Source organism: Hyperolius riggenbachi, chromosome 5 (assembly GCF_040937935.1).
Source record: "Hyperolius riggenbachi isolate aHypRig1 chromosome 5, aHypRig1.pri, whole genome shotgun sequence".
Lineage (NCBI taxonomy): Eukaryota > Metazoa > Chordata > Amphibia > Anura > Hyperoliidae > Hyperolius > Hyperolius riggenbachi.
The window spans coordinates 439946092-439955315 of record NC_090650.1 but is presented as its reverse complement, the minus strand read 5'-3'; the positions used below and the strand labels follow the sequence as shown (position 1 = coordinate 439955315).

The following is a 9224-nucleotide window of genomic DNA, read 5'->3' as shown; positions in this document are numbered from 1 at the left end:
CAGGAGGAAGAACAGGAAGAGAAAGCTACAGGAGGACCAGGAGAAGGAACAGGAAGAGGAGGCTGAAGGCAGGGCAGGAAGAGGTGGGTAGAGCAGGAGGAAGAACAGGAAGAGAAAGCTACAGGAGGACCAGGAGAAGGAACAGGAAGAGGAGGCTGAAGGCAGGGCAGGAGGAGGAGGGTAGAGCAGAAGAGAGAACAGGAAAAGAAAGCTACAGGAGGAGCAGAAAGAGGAGGCTGGAGGAGGAGAAAGAAGAGAATGAGGGGGGGGGGTAGAATCTCCCCTGGGTCAAGCTTGAGGCATCTGTGCGGGTGTTTTACTTTCCCTGGAAATTGTCAGTAAAGATGGCCAATGAGATTGCTGATAATTCCATGTTTCATGCAAATTGTGTGGGGTTTGGATTTCAGCCAATCAGAATCAGGAGGAGTGAGGTTTGATTGACTTTTGTGTTCATTTTATGCAAAATATGTGCTGTCTGGAATAGGGCCAATCAAATACGCTACGAGGGCTGAAACCCACTAGAGTGGCTCTTTTGAGTGTTTAAAGATCGCTTCCGATCGCTAGCGCTTTTCCCCAAAACACTCTGTCAGTGTAAATGGGCGGGACAGATTCCAGTAGAGGCATTGTGATTAGGCAAATCAGAACATGCCGCATTTTGGGAGCATTTCTATTCTAATGTATTGTGTAGGAGCAGGGAAATCGCAAAGCGATTGCGATTGCGCTTTCTAGTGGGTCCCAGGACTCAGATTGGTCCAATTCCCAGTTGCACAAAATTTGCCTTAAATCTATGTAGGCAAGCTGGCATTTCATCGGTCATCTTTATTAATGAGGATTGCAAAAAGACACATTTATTTTAGGCCTGGAGCCCACTACAAAGCTATATCGCTAATCGCAATCACTAGCTTTTTTTTAATGAGCTTTTTGTAAGTGATTTCATGAGCATTTTCTGGCTATTTTGGTTGCAATTTTAAGCGTTTTGCCAGCGATTGTGTAACGATTAGTGTTTTTTTAATTCTAATTGGTCCTTTCAATTGATTGTAATTTTGTTACAGTGTGCAGTCATTTAAAAACGCTAGCAAATCGCTCTGTGTAGGTTCATGAGCGATTACGCCAGCATTACTTTACATTGCAGAAACGCTAAAAATGCTGCAAGTCCTGCGTTTGCAATTGTGGTAATCACAATCGCTCCAGTGGAATTTGGCCCATCGGTTAACATTAGCTGAGCGTTTAAGGAAATTGTTAGCGTTTTGCAAACTTCTCCCTAAACTGCTCTAGTGGGTTCCAGCCCTTACTTTCGTCAGCACTGCAGGTATTGTTGTGTATGTTTGTGCAACTTATCCACATATATCACCCAGAAGGTGGAATTGAACCACTCTGTTGCTAGACAGCTACAGGTTTGAAGCCTGCACCCCAGACCACTGAGGATCATCTGGGCAATGTGAGACTGCTCTGTGTCTGCTATATAAGGACTTCTGTGGCCGGTCAGTACACATTAGGGGGAGATACTGATATTGTATTTTTACCCCATTATTATTATGTAAATGCTTACATCAGTGTGTATAACATTGACATTAGGGAAAAGTGTGTTTATCACATTTGATAGCAAACAAAATAGTCTACAAGATAAACATTGTTCACTTTATTTGCATGTGAAGCAGCAAAGCATTGTGGGAACTCCCTGCATCTAATGGGACAGTCAGTAGTAGTACAAACCACACTGAGCAAAGTTCAGATCACTCAGAAGATTTCAGAGCGGAGATACAGAAACCAGCGCTACAGTATAAGGCCTCTTGCATACTCAGAGCCGGGACAAGGTCCTTCAGCACACAAGGCTGAGACAGCAAAGTGCACCCCTCCATCCCTCCCACCCCAGCCGCCACACACTGATTGCTATTACACTAAGAGGCCCCTCCCCATCCCTCCCACCCCAGCCGTCACACACTGATTGCTATTAGACTAAGAGGCACCCTAGGGCCCCCAAAATCCCCAACACCTTCATCTCTAGTTACCTGGCTTGCAGTCACTGCTATGTATCCCCTTTTCTTATTTCTTTGTGTTTCAAACACAATTAGGAATGACAGCTGAATGAATTCTGCGCCCCCTCCTACACTACGCCCTGAGGCTGGAGCCTCTTCAGCCTCTGCCTCGTCCCTGTGCATACTACATGCGATTCCGTTTTTTTTTTTTATCTGATCCGATGTTGGATTCCAGTTAAAAAAACATACTACATGCTGCTAAGATTTTTTCGGAATCCAAAATCAGACGTAAAAAAAAAAAAAATTGGAATTGCATGTAGTGTGCAAGAGGCCTAAAGGTGGCTGCTAATACACTTAGGGCCTGTTTCCACTGCTGTGGAAATCGGGCTGAATCCGCAGAGTTTCCCTGCAAGCAAATCACGCAGGAAACTCTGCCATGGGGGATAATGCTGTCACCGTTCACAGAGTTGGGACGAGGTCTTCCAGCACCCAAGGCTGAGACACCAAAGTGCCCCCTCCATCCCTCCCACCCCAGCTGTCACACACTGATTGCTATTAGACAAGACAAGACAAGACAAATAACATTTATATTGCGCTTTTCTCCTTGCGGACTCAAAGCGCCATTAGACTAAGAAGCGCCCCAGGGCCCCCAACACCTTAATCTCTAGTTATCTGGCTTGCAGTCACTGTCATGTGTCCCTTTTCTTATTTCTCTCTGTTTCAAACACAATAGGGGAATGATGGCTGAGTGAGTTGTGCGCCCCCCTCCTACACTACGCCCTGAGGCTGGAGCCTCTCTCGCCTCTGCCTTGGCCCTGCGCCCCCTCCTACACTGCGCCCTGAGGCTGGAGCCTCTCTCACCTCTGCCTTGGCCCTGCGCCTCCTCCTACACTGCGCCCTGAGGCTGGAGCCTCTCTCACCTCTGCCTTGGCCCTGCGCCTCCTCCTACACTGCGCCCTGAGGCTGGAGCCTCTCTCGCCTCTGCCTGGCCCTGTGCCCCTTCCTACACTGCGCCCTGAGGCTAGAGCCTCTCTCGCTTCTGCCCGGCCCTGCCCTGCCCCATCCTACACTGCGCCCTGAGGCTGGAGCCTCTCTCGCCTCTGACTCGGCCCAGCCCTGGCCGTCCGAATCGCTTGCCTTAGCAATTCGGCCAACATTGCAGCATTTTTCCATGGATGCAACGGCTTCCTGGATTTGTGTGTGTACTCACTGAACAGGAAGTACTCGCTGAACAGGAAGTGCCGCCATGCGGCGTGTAGTGGAAACAGGCCCTTATAGCTCACCACCAGATTCGGCCATCAGAGAGATCCCTCTCTGATTGAAATCTTATCTGAGTTACCCATTACTGCTACACACTGTACATGTATTTTCAATAGATTTCAGCATGATTCCCCAGGTCTGTCCCTAAATTGTGCTCCTCCCGATCTGTGCAGAGTGTTGGCAGAGGAGCGTACACTCACTTTTCCTGTGGGACGCTCCTCCCTATGTCTTCTTTCCCTTGCGCTGAGATGCCTGTACTGTGTACATCTGAAAAGGTGTGGTGGTAATTTGGGTGGCAGGGGTAGCAGCTAGGACATACCTTCCAACTTTTTGAGAGGAGAAAACGGGACACTTAAGCCACGCCCCTTCCACGCCCCGTCACACTCCTAGTCATGCATGCCATAAAGATTTCGTAAGCCAAAATATGATTTTAAACGGCAACCGCGCAATGCGAAATGCTGGCCGCGTAATTCCTGCCTCTGGATGGGACGGCACAGGAAATAGGAAGCAGAAAGGAGCCGGTGCGATACACATTAATGGGAGGTAAGAGATAACTTCCCGCTCCGCTGCGCACACTCTGGTAGCAAATCCGAAGGGGGGCAATGGCCTGGGGGGTCCCATCCAGAGGCAGGAATTACGCGGCCAGCATTTCGCATTGCACGGCTGTCGTATAAAATCATTTTTTGCCCCTGCTCTGCCCACTGCCCAGCCACCGGGATAAAAGCCCCCCCAGCGGGATAGCGGGAGAGCCCCCCCAAACCTGGACTGTCCCGCCAAATCCGGGAAGGTTAAGGGGCATGGCTAGGAGAATATCAGTATAATTACTGATATACTACTATTGGGCAATATGATAGAAACTAGATTTATATCATGCTTTTCTCCTGGCGGAATCAGAGCGCCAAAGCTGCAGCCATTAGGGAGTGCTCCACAGGTAACCAGGGAGCCTTGCCCAAAGATTCCTTACTGTTTTATTTACTGGATTAAGCCCCTCCCCCAAGGCTCACTTAATTTATGAACCTCCGTTAGGAATAGTTTCCAATAAGGGCAATTTACAAAAGTTTTCCCACACACTAAGGCCTGGAACTCACTACAAATCACTTGCACAACTGCTAGCGTTTTGTTTTGTAAGCGATTTTATGAACGTTTTCTGGCACTTCAATACTTTACATTATTAAAGGTTACTAGCCAACCCGCGTCGTAGCATACGCCACATCTATCTATCTAATAGAGTACGTGCCTCAACCTTGAAGCAAGAAGAAGTAGGCTTTCCATGAGAAAATGTATGCGTGCTCAAACACCAAGTTTAACCCTAGCAAGTCTGGCTTTGCAAATCCGGCCTAATTGGCTATTCATGAGGCAATGCTCATGCAAATATGCATTTGCTTTCGCATGCCAAACTATGCAGGGTCCAAAAACCAATACTGCAAAGTGCTCTCTCGCTGCCTGGGAACCACAGCGGCACCCCGGAGTGGGAGGCTGGGTGGCGCAGCCGCCCCCCCCCCCCCCCAAGCGTGGCCAGCGCTGGGGGGGGCGTCCAGACCCACCTCCTAATATTAAAAACAGCCACTTACCTTAACGTCCATTGGGTTCTGCTACATGCGCATTAATTTTCTCATGGAAAGCATTTTGTGCAGTTTGTATCCTTTGGAGGCAAGTGGTGGATGGCTTGCTCCGGTGGTGTGAACCCTGGAGTGAGTGCGCCTGTCCTCCCCCCCCCCCTCTGGAGTGCTGTATGTGAGCCAGCCCTGAGCTCTAAAGCTCGGGGTGACCCATGCTTCTCTCCTTTCTCATGTGGTGCCCCCAAATTAATGCGCATGTAGCAGAACGCAATGGACGTTAAGGTAAGTGCCTGTTTTTAATATTGGGAGGTGGGTGCAGACGGCTCTCCCCGGCGCTGGCCACACTTGGGGGGGGGTAGTCCACGCCACCCAGCCTCCCCCTCCGGGGTGCCGCTGTGGTTTCCAGGCAGTGAGAGAGCCTGGGACCCTGCGGTCCCCCCAGTTGTATAAAAAGGGGGCATTGGGAATCCTCCCCGTGGCGCTCCTGGAGGCCTGGAGCACACCAAAAACTGCTAGCAGATCCGCAAAATGCTAGCAGATTTTGAAACGCTTTTTCTTATTTTTCTGTAGCATTTCACCTAGCATTTTGCGGTTTTGTAAAGCGTTTTTGGTGTAGTAGATTTCATATATTGTTACAGTAAAGCTGTTACTGAACAGCTTCTGTAACAAAAACGCCTGCAAAACCGCTCTGAACTGCCGTTTTTCAGAGCGGTTTGCGTTCTTTCCTATACTTTACATTGGAGGCAGAAACGCCTCCACAATCCAAAAAATGCCTCACCTCGGGAGTATGCGTTTCAGCAAAACGCCTCCCGCTCTGGTGTGCACCAGCCCATTGAAATACATTACCCAAGCGTATCCGCATCCGCAAGTGGATCGCAAAACGCTGCCGAACCGCTCTGGTGTGCACTAAGCCGGATAGTGCTAATGTAGCATGTAGCAGGGTGACTGCTTTGTGGTATTGGTTTGTGCATGCATTTGCATGAGCATTGCCTCATGAATAGCCAATTAGGCCAGATTTGCAATGTCAGACTTGCTAGGGTAAGGCCTCTTTTCCATGGACTGTGAATAGGCAGTGAAATGCCTCTCAAACTCTCACAACTGCTCACTGCTGCCTGGTAACTGCTTGCTGCTGCCTGGTATCTGCTCACTGCTGCCTGGTAACTGCTTGTTGCTGCCTGGTAACTGCTCACTGCTGCCTGGTATCTGCTCACTGCTGCCTGGTAACTGCTTGTTGCTGCCTGGTATCTGCTCACTGCTGCCTGGTATCTGCTCACTGCTGCCTGGTAACTGCTTGCTGAGCACACAGCTCAACAGTCCGTGGAAAAGAGGCCTTAAACTTGGTGTTTGAACACGCATACATTTTCTCATGCAAAGTACTTCTTCTTCTTGTTTGAAGGTTGAGGCACTTAGTCTATTATATATATAGATTATGCCGCTGTGTACTTTTTAAAGTAGAGAGGACATTCTGAGTTCAGATCCACTTTAATCGCCCAGAAGGTGGAATTGAACCACTCTGTCGCTAGACAGCTACAGGTTTGAAGCCTGCACCCAGTGGCGTAGCTAAGGAGCTGTGGGCCCCGATGCAAGTTTTGTATTGGGGCCCCCCAAGCATTCTATACATAATTGATGCGACGCACTAAAAACTGCCAATGGCAACTACAGTGTCAGAGGTGCAAGAAGGGGATGGGAAACAGTTTATTAATGATTACCACTATTCAAAGTATACATAGAAGTGATTATTATGAGCACAGGGCCAATAAAGAGCTAATACTGTGGATGAGGGAGGGCCCCTCTGGCTCAAGGGCCCGATGCGGTTGCAAACTCTGCACTCCCTATTGCTACGCCCCTGAATACATACAGGGTGCATTTCTCTCTGTTTTCCTCCTGTGCAAGTGTCCAGGTCCACTTTACTATAAACTCTGAGTCCCCCCATCTCAGACATTACACACCTATCAAGACTCCGGAAACAAAGCACTCAGTTTTGCAAACCTGAATACACCTTGCATGGAAAACATGGATGCTTAAAGGCTCGTACATACGTTGGATTTTCGCAAACGAACTGTCGTTTGAACGTCCGGTCGTTTGGACGTCAAATCGGGCGTCTGTAGTCTGTCGTTCAGCTGATGAGACTGGATTTGAAAGATCTGCCAAGTGGATCACTCAAGTCCAGTCTTATCAGCTGAACGACAGACCGTACACACGCCCGATTTGACGTCCAAATGACCGGATGTTCAAACGACGGGTCGTTTGCGAAAATCCAACGTGTGTATGTACCTTACCACCCACAAAAGAACATGTGCTCCACAGAGACAAAGCTCTACTAACCTACAATTACCTCTTAACCACTTTACCCCCGCGCGTACGTATTTCTCCGCCCCTTTTTCCATCCTTTAAAAACCAGGGACGGAGAAACACGTACTTTCCGCGTTCCCGACGCTGCCCGCGCTCCCGCTCGTAAACACGCCGCCCGCCGCTAGTAAACACGCCGCCGCCCGCTCGCCCAGAGATCAATGAACGGGAAAATCCATTCCCGTTCGTTGATCTAAGCCCCGCAATGATCAGCTGCTCTCCTATGGGCAGCGCGATCATTGTGAGAAAAAACTCACGTGTCCAGCCTCCTTATTCTTCCTCCAAGCTTCCGGAAGGAAGCTTGGAGGTCGCATTAAAACAAAAAGTTACTGTGGCCATCTTGTGGCCAAATAGTAAACTACACCCTACACATTTTTCACATACAAATAAATGACTTTTACACATAAAATTAACTCATTACCTCCCACACTCCCCATTTTTATTTTTTTTTGTAATTAAAAAAAAAATTAAAAAATTTACAATTAAAAAAAATACATAAATAGTTACCTTAGGGACTGAACTTTTTAAATATTTATGTCAAGAGGGTATAACACTGTTACTTTATAAACTATGGGCTTGTAATTAGGGATGGACGCAAAACTGAAAAAAATGCACCTTTATTTCCAAATAAAATATTGGCGCCAAACATTGTGATAGGGACATAATTTAAATGGTTTTATAACCGGGACAAAAGGGCAAATACGTTTCATGGGTTTTAATTACAGTAGCATGCATTATTTAAAAACTATAATGGCCGAAAACTGAAAAATAATTATTTTTTTCCCCACATTTTTCCTATTTTCCCATTACAACACATTTAGAAAAAAATAATTCTTGGCATAATGTCCCACCTAAAGAAAGCCTAATTGGTGGCGAAAAAAACAAGATATAGTTCATTTCATTGCGATAAGTAATAATAAAGTTATAGACGAATGAATGGAAGGAGCGCTGAAAGGTGAAAATTGCTCTGGTGCTCAGGGGGTAAAACCCCTCAGTGGTGAAGTGGTTAAACAATGCAGGTTATTAAAACACATTATTAGTCTAATTAAATGAGATGAAACAAGAAACACAAGTGTTGTGCAGCTCCCCCAGCAGCCACATATTAGCCTTCATTAGCTTTGAACAAGTGTAATCACGCTGCCTGGTTGCTAGGAGTTACTGTACTTCTCTGCCTGCTGGTAAGCTGAGTCTGGAGTACAGGTGTACATACCACGCGGACTCTACTGCCTTTTCTAACAACTTGAGAATCATACACCGAGCGGCGCAGCCAATGTTTATTACATCCAGCAATGTGTAATCACCATAGGCGTTGTTATCCTGTCACATAAGTTTAGAGATTATGTAGCAATGGGAGAAAAAAAATCACCAGTGACACATAGGAGCCATCAGCCATGTGCCGACATGTAGCAGTGCTGGTTACTTTTACCTTTCCTCACAGTCCCGATATTTGATAATGGACACCATCTTACAGAACAACTGTCATGGTGACCAGCGGCGACTCCAGCTTCAGATTTTTAGGGGGGCTCAAAAGGGGCTCAGTGGCTGGCAGGCGGGGCTCACAACGAAAAATGGGCATGACCATGTAACAGAATGTTGGCATGATCATAGGTGGGCAAAATATACATGACCTTAGTGGTGTAAAAGGTCTGCCCAAGAAGTTTGAGCTCTGCCTCAGTGTTACCCCCCAAAATACATGTAATCTGACAGCATTTCACCAGAAATACACGTAATTTGGCAGAGATTCCTCCAAAATACAGATAACATGGCAAACCACTTATACTGTACATACTGGAGGTAGGAAACATCGGCGCACACTGCAGCTAGTTTACTATCAGTACAGGCACAGAGTCACAGCTTATACAATACATATTTGAGGTAGCAGATATCAGCACACACTGCAGCTGGTTTACTATCAGTACAGGCACAGAGTCACAGCTTATACTGTACATATTGGAGGTAGCAGATATCAGCACACACTGCAGCTGGTTTACTATCAGTACAGGCACAGAGCCCCTGCTTATACTGTACATATTGGAGGTAGCAGATATCAGCACACACTGCAGCTGGTTTACTATCCGTA

The 9224-nt window shown here is 47.3% G+C and overlaps 1 non-coding gene across 1 annotated transcript; it reads right to left on the bottom strand.

Moving 5' to 3' along the window:
- Positions 1-1348: 1348 nt before the first annotated feature.
- On the bottom strand, positions 1349-1435 carry TRNASTOP-UCA (transfer RNA opal suppressor (anticodon UCA)). Its single transcript has one exon. It is a non-coding gene; the product is annotated as a tRNA-Sec (tRNA).
- Between the last annotated feature and the right edge of the window lie 7789 nt (positions 1436-9224).